The sequence below is a fragment of the Myotis brandtii genome, unplaced genomic scaffold, assembly GCF_000412655.1.
Source record: "Myotis brandtii unplaced genomic scaffold, ASM41265v1 scaffold517, whole genome shotgun sequence".
In the NCBI taxonomy this organism is placed as follows: domain Eukaryota; kingdom Metazoa; phylum Chordata; class Mammalia; order Chiroptera; family Vespertilionidae; genus Myotis; species Myotis brandtii.
This window is the reverse complement of record NW_005369706.1, coordinates 2,589,671-2,599,402: the sequence shown is the minus strand read 5'-3', so window position 1 is coordinate 2,599,402 and position 9,732 is coordinate 2,589,671. Positions and strand designations below refer to the sequence as shown.

The window sequence follows — 9,732 nt, the reverse complement described above, 5'->3', positions numbered from 1 at the left end:
CAATCATCAAAATGTTCTCTGTATATATGAGTCTGTTTCTGTTCTGCTTGTTTGTTTATTGTTATAGTCAATTGTTGAGATATGTATTTATTACCATTGTATTGTTTATATTTTTATCTTTTTTTTCTTCTTAAAGAAGGCCCTTTAAAGGGGGAGCAAGAAATTGAAAACCTATTTGAAAAAATAATGACAGAAAATTTTCCTTACCTGGTGAAAGAAATAGACATACAAGTCCAGGAAGCACAGAGTCCCAAACAAGAGGAACCCAAAGAGGTCCACATCAAATCACATCATAATTAAAATGCCAAGGGCTAAAGACAAAGAGAAAATCTTAAAAGCAGCAAGAGAAAATTATTTGGTCACTTACAAGGGAGCACCCATAAGACTGGCAGCTGATTTCTGAACAGAAACTTTGCAGGCCAGAAGGGAGTGGCAAGAAATATTCAAAGTGATGAATAGCAAGAACCTACAACCAAGATTACTCTACCCAGCAAAGTTATCATTTAGTATTGAAGGTCAGATAAAGAGTTTCACAGACAAGAAAAAAGCTAAAGGAGTTCATCACACTAAATCTCTTTACATGAAATGTTAAATGGTCTTGCTGCTTTTAAATTCTTTCTTTGTTTTTAACCTTTGGCATTTTAGTGATGATGTTTCTTGGTGTGAGCCTCTTTGGGTTCATCTTGTTTGGGACTCTCTGTGCTTCCTAGTCTTGGATGTCTGATTCCTAACCAGGTTAGAATAGTTTTTAGCCATTATTTCTTCATATAGGTTTTATGTCTCTTTCTCTCTCTTCTCCTCCTATGATGCAAAGGTTGATACACTTAATATTGTTCTATGGGATCCTTAAACTATCCTCATTTTTTAAAATTCTTTCCTTTTCGCTGGTCCATTTGGATGATTTTCACTACCTTCACTTCTGCATTAAATCCAGTCTTCTACATCATCTAATCTGTTGTCAATTCTCTCTAATATTTTTCATTTCATTCTGATAGTTTCTTTTTAAAATGTTTTTATTGATTTTTAGAGAGAAAGAAAGGGAGGGAAATAGAGAGATAGAAATATTGATGAGAGAAACATCATTGGTCAGCTGCCTCCTGTACCCCTCCTACCAGGGATTGAGCCTATAACCCGGCATGTGCCCCAACCAGGAATCGAACAACCAGCAACCTCTTGGTTCATGGGTCGACACTCAACCACTGAGCCACATCAGCTGGGTTAACTGGTCATTTTTTTAAATTTTCTGTATCTGTTGAATTTATCACTGAGTTCATCTACTTCTGAGTTTGTTGAGCATTGTTTCAAACTTCTTATCTGGTGGACTGTTTATCTGTTTTATTTAGTTCTTTCTCTGGGTTTTTTCCTGTTCTTTTGTTTGGAACCTATTCCTCATTTGGCTGTTTCTCTCTGTTTGTTTCTATGTGTTAGGTAGATCCACTACATCTTCCAGTCTTCATGAAGTGGCCTCAAAAAGAAGTTCTCCTGTGGGGTCCAGTGGAACTATCACCCCTGGTTACCAGAGCCAGGTGCTCCAGGGGTGTCCCCTGTGTGGGCTGTGTGTGCCCTTCTGTTGGAGTTGGGCTCCAGTTGCTGCAGGCCTGCTTGTGGGTGGGGTTGACTCTTAGGTGACTGGCTGTGAGGGCCAGCCAAAACTACTTGGATGATCTGGTGTGCAAGGGCTTACCCCACAGGGTGGAAATTGCTTTGGAGGGGCTCCAGTGCTGGCCCCAGCTGCCTGTTGGGTGTGTCTGTTGTGGAGCCACTGGGTGGGGCTGTGGTGCTGGCCTAGGCTGGCCACTGCTTGTGCTGGACTTGTGACCACTTGGTAGTTGCTATGATTTTACCTGAGGCCAGTGCTGCTTGTGTGGAAGGTCAGGAGCACACGTGGGGAAGGCTTTGGCCAGGGCTCAAAGGTTAGGTGGGGCAGGATCTCGGGAATGCTGGGGTGGGGTGAACAGGGTTAGCTAAGTTAATGGAGAGTGACAGGTTTGGCACCTGCCTGCTCCAGGTCAGCCAGGTGGAAGGAGAGCACAGCAAAAGAAACAAAGGAACAATGGCACTCGCCAGCACTTCCCTCTTCAGGGAGAGTTCCCACCAATCCCTGCCCCTCCAGCCCTCCCTCTAATGTTAGTCCATCTAATTCCTCCCCATAGGACCCAGGCACTTCTGGAACCGCTGCTTCTGCGCTGGAGCTTGGAGCGGGTGAGTGTGAGCATGAGTCCTTTAAGAGCACTGTCTTGGTCTCCCACGGTCCTTTGTCTCTCTCTGATATGATCCCTGTTGGTTTTCAAAGCTAGATGTTATGGAGACTCCTCTTCCCAGCACAGATGCCCTAGGCTGGGGATCCTGGTGTAAGGGTGTTATGTTATGTTATCCTTTCCATTTATGAATTGCTACACCTGACCAGGCTGTGTCTCTGCCCCTCCTACCCTCAGTGTGGCTTCTTTTTAATATCTTTAGTTACAGGAGTTCTGTTCAGCCAGTTTTCAGGTGGTTAGGGGTGGTTGTTCTATATTTAGTTGTAATTTTGATGTGTTTTTGGAAGGAGGTGAGTTCAAGATCTACTTGTTCCGCCATCTTGACCTTGCATCTCAAGACTTCCCCTTTCTGTTAACTAATATTTCCCCACTCTTGGTAGGTTTGTCTTTATAGTCTACTACCAAAAACTGGCTGATAGAACTAGCTTTCCTTAATATCACACACAGTCTCTCTCCAATTAAACAAGATGTCTTATTCATCCCACAAGTGAATGCTGGTGCTGAGTTAGGTCTCTGGGATATACTAAAGTGGGTCAGCTGGAGTCCTCGTCCTAAAGGAGTAGGGAGAGGGTTTATACTTCCTTGCTATAACACAAGTCAGGGTATAATATGTATTATAAGAGTAGGCTATGGGGATTCAAAAGATGAGCAGATCTCTGAATTTAAGATTCACAGATGAGGAGTGAAAATAACCAACTTTTCTTGAACATTTACTGTGAATCAGGAACTGTGTTAGACAGCTTACATATATTATCTAGTTCGATTCTCACAACCATTAAGCATTTTTACCCTCAAGTTAGAAACGAGGACACCGAGGCTTGTCCAGGTGTGAGTGCTCAGCTTTTCTGCCTTTTACTGTACTATTCCCTGCTGGTAGCACTTCCTGCTTCATGTTCTGTCATTGACTCCAATCCCACCCTTTACCAAAAGAAAAGAAAAGGAGAAAGATTGGAAGGCTTCAGACAATCAACTCTGAACTGCCTTCTAGTTTGCATCAGAAATTTGTGGGACATGTATGCAGAGAAATAAATGCGCAACAAAAAGGGTAGCCAAAAATGTGACTTTTTAAAAAGAATGTGGTTTTGAGAGTCACATGTTTTGTTTAGAGAAGCACATTGGTGAAGCCCTTTGTGTGTACACAACTGTTTCTTCTTCCTGTTATTCCTATTAGAAGGAAAAAACCTAAGTTTGGGACTCTGGATAATTTACTACAGATTTTCTGGGAATAGGAAGAGATAAAAAGCCATAATAAATGAAGAAGCACACTTATGTAGAGAAAGCAGTGATCAAAATTCTGATTCAGCACCACTACATTAGAGGCTTATGTTTTACTATTTGATTTTTATCGCAAGGAAACCGAGGCCCTAATAGATAGTAAGTGATGGAACTTGGATTCATACTCAGTGCAGTTTATGCCTTAAAAGCAGACATGTTTGAGATCTAGCTCAGAGGCTTTTCAGCTAAATACAATCTGGCCCTTCAAAGCTGATAATACAGCCTTCTGCAGGCAAGAGACAGAGAACATTGTCCCTGAGAACAGATCTGTGTTGGGGTCGTAGCTCAAAATTAGGTGGCCCTGGGTTAGCAGAGGCTGCCCCCCTGCTATTTCTGCTATTGCTTGACCTGGAGGGCTCCTTCAAGAAAACAGTAAGTGTTCCTATCCCAGAAGCCTTCAGGTTGCTGCCACCAAGCCTCCAGCTAGAGCAGGAATGGGGGCTCCTGCTCTCAGGGACTGCCACCAAGGGACAGGCCTCAGGGTAAGCTTTGAAGAATTGGGTGATGCCAGCACCTGGCTTTCCATCATGATCATCTTACTCTAAGAACAGCAAGCTTTCTTAAGAGATTCTACTTTCATATTTCCTGCTGTCCACTAAGCAAGGTTTATTTAACAACATATTCTGGAGGTACTGGTGGGAAGGTTTGGGAGCTTACACAATGTGCAAATTAAGACTGTGAATTTTGTTTGAATTACTTCAAAGTTAATGTCTTTTTTTTTTCAAAAAGAGAAAAACACAGCAAATTAAGTTGATTCTAGTCTAATGCACTTTGGTCTGATATAAGGTGATGTTCAAAGCCTGCCTCCATGGGCTATCAGTAAATGTTTGTATAAATGAGTAAATGGAGAGTGCTGTCAGGACTTTGCTGTGCTCTCTTTGGAAGCACATACACTAAAATAGGACTTTGTCAAAGCCAAGGATGACAGTGCTGTCTGGATTAGGCCTAATTTGAAATCTCTATAGTAATGGTGGAGGACATGTCAAGCACAAGAATCAGAGTGCAGTTAAAACCTCTTTGCGTGCTCCTTTATTCTCTGCCAAAACCAATATTAAATGCTCTTCCCGTGGTATCTGCAATCCATTCTGGCCTCTGCTGGTGGGGTTTCTTCCCCCCTCACTCCCTGCTCCTCCTGCAATGCCTGCCACTATCTGCACCTTCCATTTTGCACTTTTCAGGGGTCAAACACAAAAGCTTTTGTCTTAAAGCCATAGCCATGCTCACGAGGTACAGCTGCAAACTGCTTTTTAAAAAGATGGTGCTGTGAATCCTGGATTACCTCCTCTTGGGCAGAATTCTTTTACCTCATTGGAGGTAGGTTCAATGAGCAGGTCCCTCACTTGGACACCAAGGGAGTTTTCACAGGAATTTTAAAGGCATCACAAATTCTGTATGTTGCAATAACTGTTCATGTCCTCTGGAAATGTGTTAGTGAGTGTTTAATGCAGTTACAGTGGTCCCGCTTGTTAATACCACTTGTTTTTCACAAGGGGAAAGATAATCACTCGTTGGATCATATGTGTTAGGGGAGTCCAGCCTGTAAAAGGCAATTTGACCAAGAGTCTCCCAGAACAATTGATAAATGAATGGATTAACAGGTGAATGAATTAAGCAGTTAAGTAAGGTATATAGGGATGGCTTTATTCAACTGGCCTGCAGTCTTCCACTTCCTTTGACACATCTTGACTGGGAATTTTAAAAGGTTTAATATTTTAACGACTTTTTTCAATGGCTTTTTAGCTGCCAGAGTTTTGATTATTAAGATTCTTCCTTGAATTGTATTAAATCAAGTACATTGTTATAGTTCCAGAAATATCTTTCTTTTTTTTTTTAAGATTAAAATTCTTTTTCTTAGTGTTGATTAAATTTCCTTTAAAATGTTCAATAATTTTGGGGCTCTTTTGTTTCAACCACTCATGAGCTCACGTGGAAAATTTAAGTTCTTAGCCTGAGTTTATACATAGCACTGATATTATTGAGTCCACTCTACTATACTGGTATTTAAATACTGTAACATACTTTCTAAGTTTTTCAGAGGCAGAGCCATCTGATGCCTACAGACAAATAAGAAAGTTATTTATTTTCTCCCTTTTTCTTCTTGGTCTCCACTTCCTTCTCCTCCTCTTCTTCTTCCTCTTCCCCTCCTTCTTCTAGAAATATTTCAGTTAGAAAATAATCTGTTTCATTGCTGTTAAAAAAAATGTGGTACCTTCCCCTCCTTCTTCTAGAAATATTTCAGTTAGAAAACAATCTGTTTCATTGCTGTTAAAAAAAAAAAAAGCGGTATGGATTGAATCTCCTTATTCATCTTAGAGATCAAGTTTTATATTTATCCCATTGTAGGGCCATTTATTCTCTAAGTGGGGAAAGGCCACGGGCGAGCAGACTGAAGGCACCCTTTCTGATTTCTACCTCTCACATCACCCAGTAGTTCTACTCCCAGGTATATGCCCACGAAAAACTAAAATGTATGTCCACACAACAGCTTGCATGTGAATGTTTACAGCAGCATTATTTATAACTAGAGGCCCAGTGCACGAATTCGTGCACGGGTGGGGTCCAGCTGGCCTGTCCTGATAGGGGCCAATCGGGCTGGGCCAGCCAGGGGGAAGGGCCACGGGCAAACACTCTAGTCTAATGCACTTTGGTCTGATATAAGGTGATGTTCAAAGCCAAACCGGTTAGTGCTACCCCTCACATCTTTAGATAATCCTTTTATGTGCAACTACAATGAAAGACAATTGAATTGTTCTGCTGTGTTCTGACCTGGAGAAATTGTATACATTGTTGGGGAGGAGGGGTTGCATCTGAGAGCATGTATTAGTCAGCTTAGGCTGCCGTAACAAAATACCCGAAACTGGCTGGCTTAAACAACAGAAATCTGTTTCTCATAGTTCTGGAGGATGGAAAGTGCACATCTTGTTGCTGGCTGAATCAGTTTCTGGTGAGGAATCTCTTCCTGGCTTGCTAAGGCTGCCTTCTTGCTGTGTCTCCACTTGACAAAATGAGAGCTTTGGTGTTTCTTCTTACAAGGGCACCAGCCCTATTGAATTAGAACTTCACCTTAATGACCTCATTTAACTTTTATCACCTCGTCGTAGACCCCATCTCCAAATACAGTCATAGTCAGGGTTAATGCTTCAACCTAAGAATTTGGGGGATACAAAATTCAGTCCATAGCAAAACACTTGGGCTTTTGTTCAACATCAGTAAAAATAAGTACCATTAAGTTAACACACTAGAAATCTATATTAAAAAGACTAATAAAAAAGTTTAATATACAAAGTATACAGAAGAAGAAAATATTCCTGAATCAATCACTCCATGATTTCTATTAGTTTATTTCTTTAGTGTTTTATTTCAGAATATAACAATTATTTTCTCAATATGTTTCTATTTTAAAATTACCTCTACTAGTAAGATTTTTGTGGGTCTACATGGTATCAAGTATCTGGAAGGCAAATACAGAATTTTATCATCTAAATATTTGCTGTCACATCCTCTATGTGAGGGTCTTGACTACAAAGAAAGATGTTGATAAGCTCCTCTACACACCAATAATTGTTTGTTCCCTTTAGAGAGGTACACAGTTTATCAAAAAGCCTGAATTAGTTCTAGTATGCAAATAAATTTAACGGAAGAAATACTTTCAAGGTCACAGTTTGGGAAAAGATGGCATTTTTATTATGAAAAGTGTCGATGTCTGTTTTTTAACCTGCAAAAACAAGACTGAAAACAAATTGGCCTAGATAATGTCTAAGTTTCAAAACTGTAATTTACTTTGAGAATTTTATTTTCAAAAAGCAAAATTAGATAAGAAAATTTGACTTTTGTCATATAAATTTTATCTTAAATGTAGTAGATAGCAGGCAACTTTATAATAATTTAATACTGATATAGTATAAGATTTTAATAGGTAGTTGGATACCTTGAGCCAAATTATTTGCCAATCTAAATGCTAGTTAATTATTTATTGAAAATATTGGAGTTGTGAGGCCCTGGACTATGCCAATCATGAATGTTTGTAAAATCTTATTCTTTAAGAAACAACAGTACTGTCACTGGTATAAGGATAGACATAAAGATCAATGGAGTGGAACTTAGAGTTTAGATGTAAACCAATGTGTCTATGATCAATTTATTTTTGACAAGGGGGTACCAAGATCATTCAAGAAGAAAGAATAATCTTTTTAACAAATGGTCCTGGGGCAACTGGATAGCCACATGAAAAAGAATGAAATCGGTCCTCACCTCATACCATATATAAAAATTAATTCAAAAAAGATCAAAGAGCTAAACTAAAAAGCTAAAACTATAAAACTCTTAGAAGAAAACATAGGATTAAATTTTATGTTCTCCTATTTGACAATAGATACTTAGATATAGTACTCAAAGCATAAGCAATAAAAGAAAAAAATAAATAAATTGGACTTCATCAAAACTAAAAGCTTTTATGCATCAAAGGACACCATCAAGAAAGCAAAAAGACAATCCACAGAATGGGAGGAATATTTGCAAATCATCTATATATATAAAACCCTAAGCGACCAGCCGGTAGCTATGATGCGCAATGACCATCAGGGGGCAGATGCCCAATGCAGGAGCTGCTGAGTGACAGCAACCTTGTAGAGTGCCCTCTCGCACTCCAGGACCCCTCAAAGGATGTCGGACTGCTGGTTTCAACCTGATCCCTGCAGGCCAGGCTGAGGGACCCCACCTGCCGGAGGGATCCCACTCACTCCACAGATGCCCTTTGAGCCCCTGTGCCGCCCCAGATGTGGCCAGCCTGGAGGGACCGTGGGAGGTTGGCTCCAGGGCGTGTCTGGCCCGTCTCGCCCAGTCCCACCCCGCCAGCCACCTTCTAATTAATTTCCTTTCAATGTACACAAATCCATGCACCAGGCCTCTAGTATATCTGATAAGGGACTTGTGTCCATAATACATAAAAACTCTAATGACTCAATAATAAAAAGACAAATAACCCAATTACAGAATAAGCAAAGAATTTGAATAGACATTTCTCCAAGGAAGCTATACAGTGGCTAATAAGCACATGAAAAGATGTTCAACATCAATAGTCATAAGAGAAATGCAAGTCAAAACTATAATGAAGGCCTAGCCCGTGTGGCTCAGTTGGTTGAACATCATCCCATGCACCAGAAGGTCTCCAGTTCAATTCCCAGTCAGGGCACATGCCCAGGTTGGGGGCTCAATCCCCAGCAGGGGGTGTGCAAGAGGCAGCCAATTGATGTTTCTCTCTCATTGATGTTTCTATTTCTCTCTTTCTCCTTTCTTTTCTCTGAAATCAATAAAAACATATTAAAAAAAAAACTATAATAAAGTACTACTTCACACTCACTAGGAGGGCTAGAGTAAAAATGTCACATAATAACAAGTGTTGACAATGTAGAGAAATAGAATGTGGAGAAATTAGAACCCTCTTATACTTCTGATGAGATGTAAAATGGTGCAGCCACTTTGGAGAACAATCTGGCAGCTACTCAAATGTTTAAGCATAAAGTTGCCATGTGACCCAGTAGTTCTACTCCCAGGTATATGCCCACGAAAAACTAAAATGTATGTCCACACAACAGCTTGCATGTGAATGTTTACAGCAGCATTATTTATAACTAGAGGCCCAGTGCACGAATTCGTGCACGGGTGGGGTCCAGCTGGCCTGTCCTGATAGGGGCCAATCGGGCTGGGCCAGCCAGGGGGAAGGGCCACGGGCAGTTGGCTGACCAGCCCCGCCCCTTGGTCGAACTCCCAGTCGAGGAGGCATTTTGCATATTAGCCTTTTATTATATAGGATAGCCAAAAGCTGCAAACAACCCAAATGTCCATCAACTGATGAATGGTTAAGCTAGATGAAGTATATTTATTCAGTGGAATATTAGGTGGCCATAAAAAGGAATGAAGTAATCCTATCTAATAAAAGAGTAATATACAAATTTACCATCACTCCAACCCACAAAGATGGCCATCCCCATGTGGTCAAAGATGGCCACCCCCATGTGGACACAAGATGGCCAGCAGGGGAGGGCAGGTGTGGGTGAGCAGGACTGCAGGAGAGGGCAGTTGGGGGTGATCAGGCCTGCAGGGGAGGGCAGTTAGGGGTGACCAGGCCGGCAGGGGAGGGCAGTTATGGGCAATCACGCTGGCAGGGGAGCAGTTGGTGTCGATCAGGCTGGCAGGGGAG

At 41.1% G+C, this 9,732-nt stretch overlaps 1 protein-coding gene across 1 annotated transcript in view; it reads left to right on the top strand.

Annotated features, from left to right (window-relative positions):
- Positions 1-1,460: 1,460 nt before the first annotated feature.
- The window catches only part of PCED1B (PC-esterase domain containing 1B), a 107,600-nt gene continuing 99,328 nt past the window's right edge, over positions 1,461-9,732 (top strand). The window contains exons 1-2 of the mRNA XM_005877397.2: positions 1,461-1,526; positions 2,154-2,202. The gene's annotated coding sequence lies outside the window, so the exon portion shown is untranslated. The remainder of the gene's footprint in view (positions 1,527-2,153; positions 2,203-9,732) is intronic.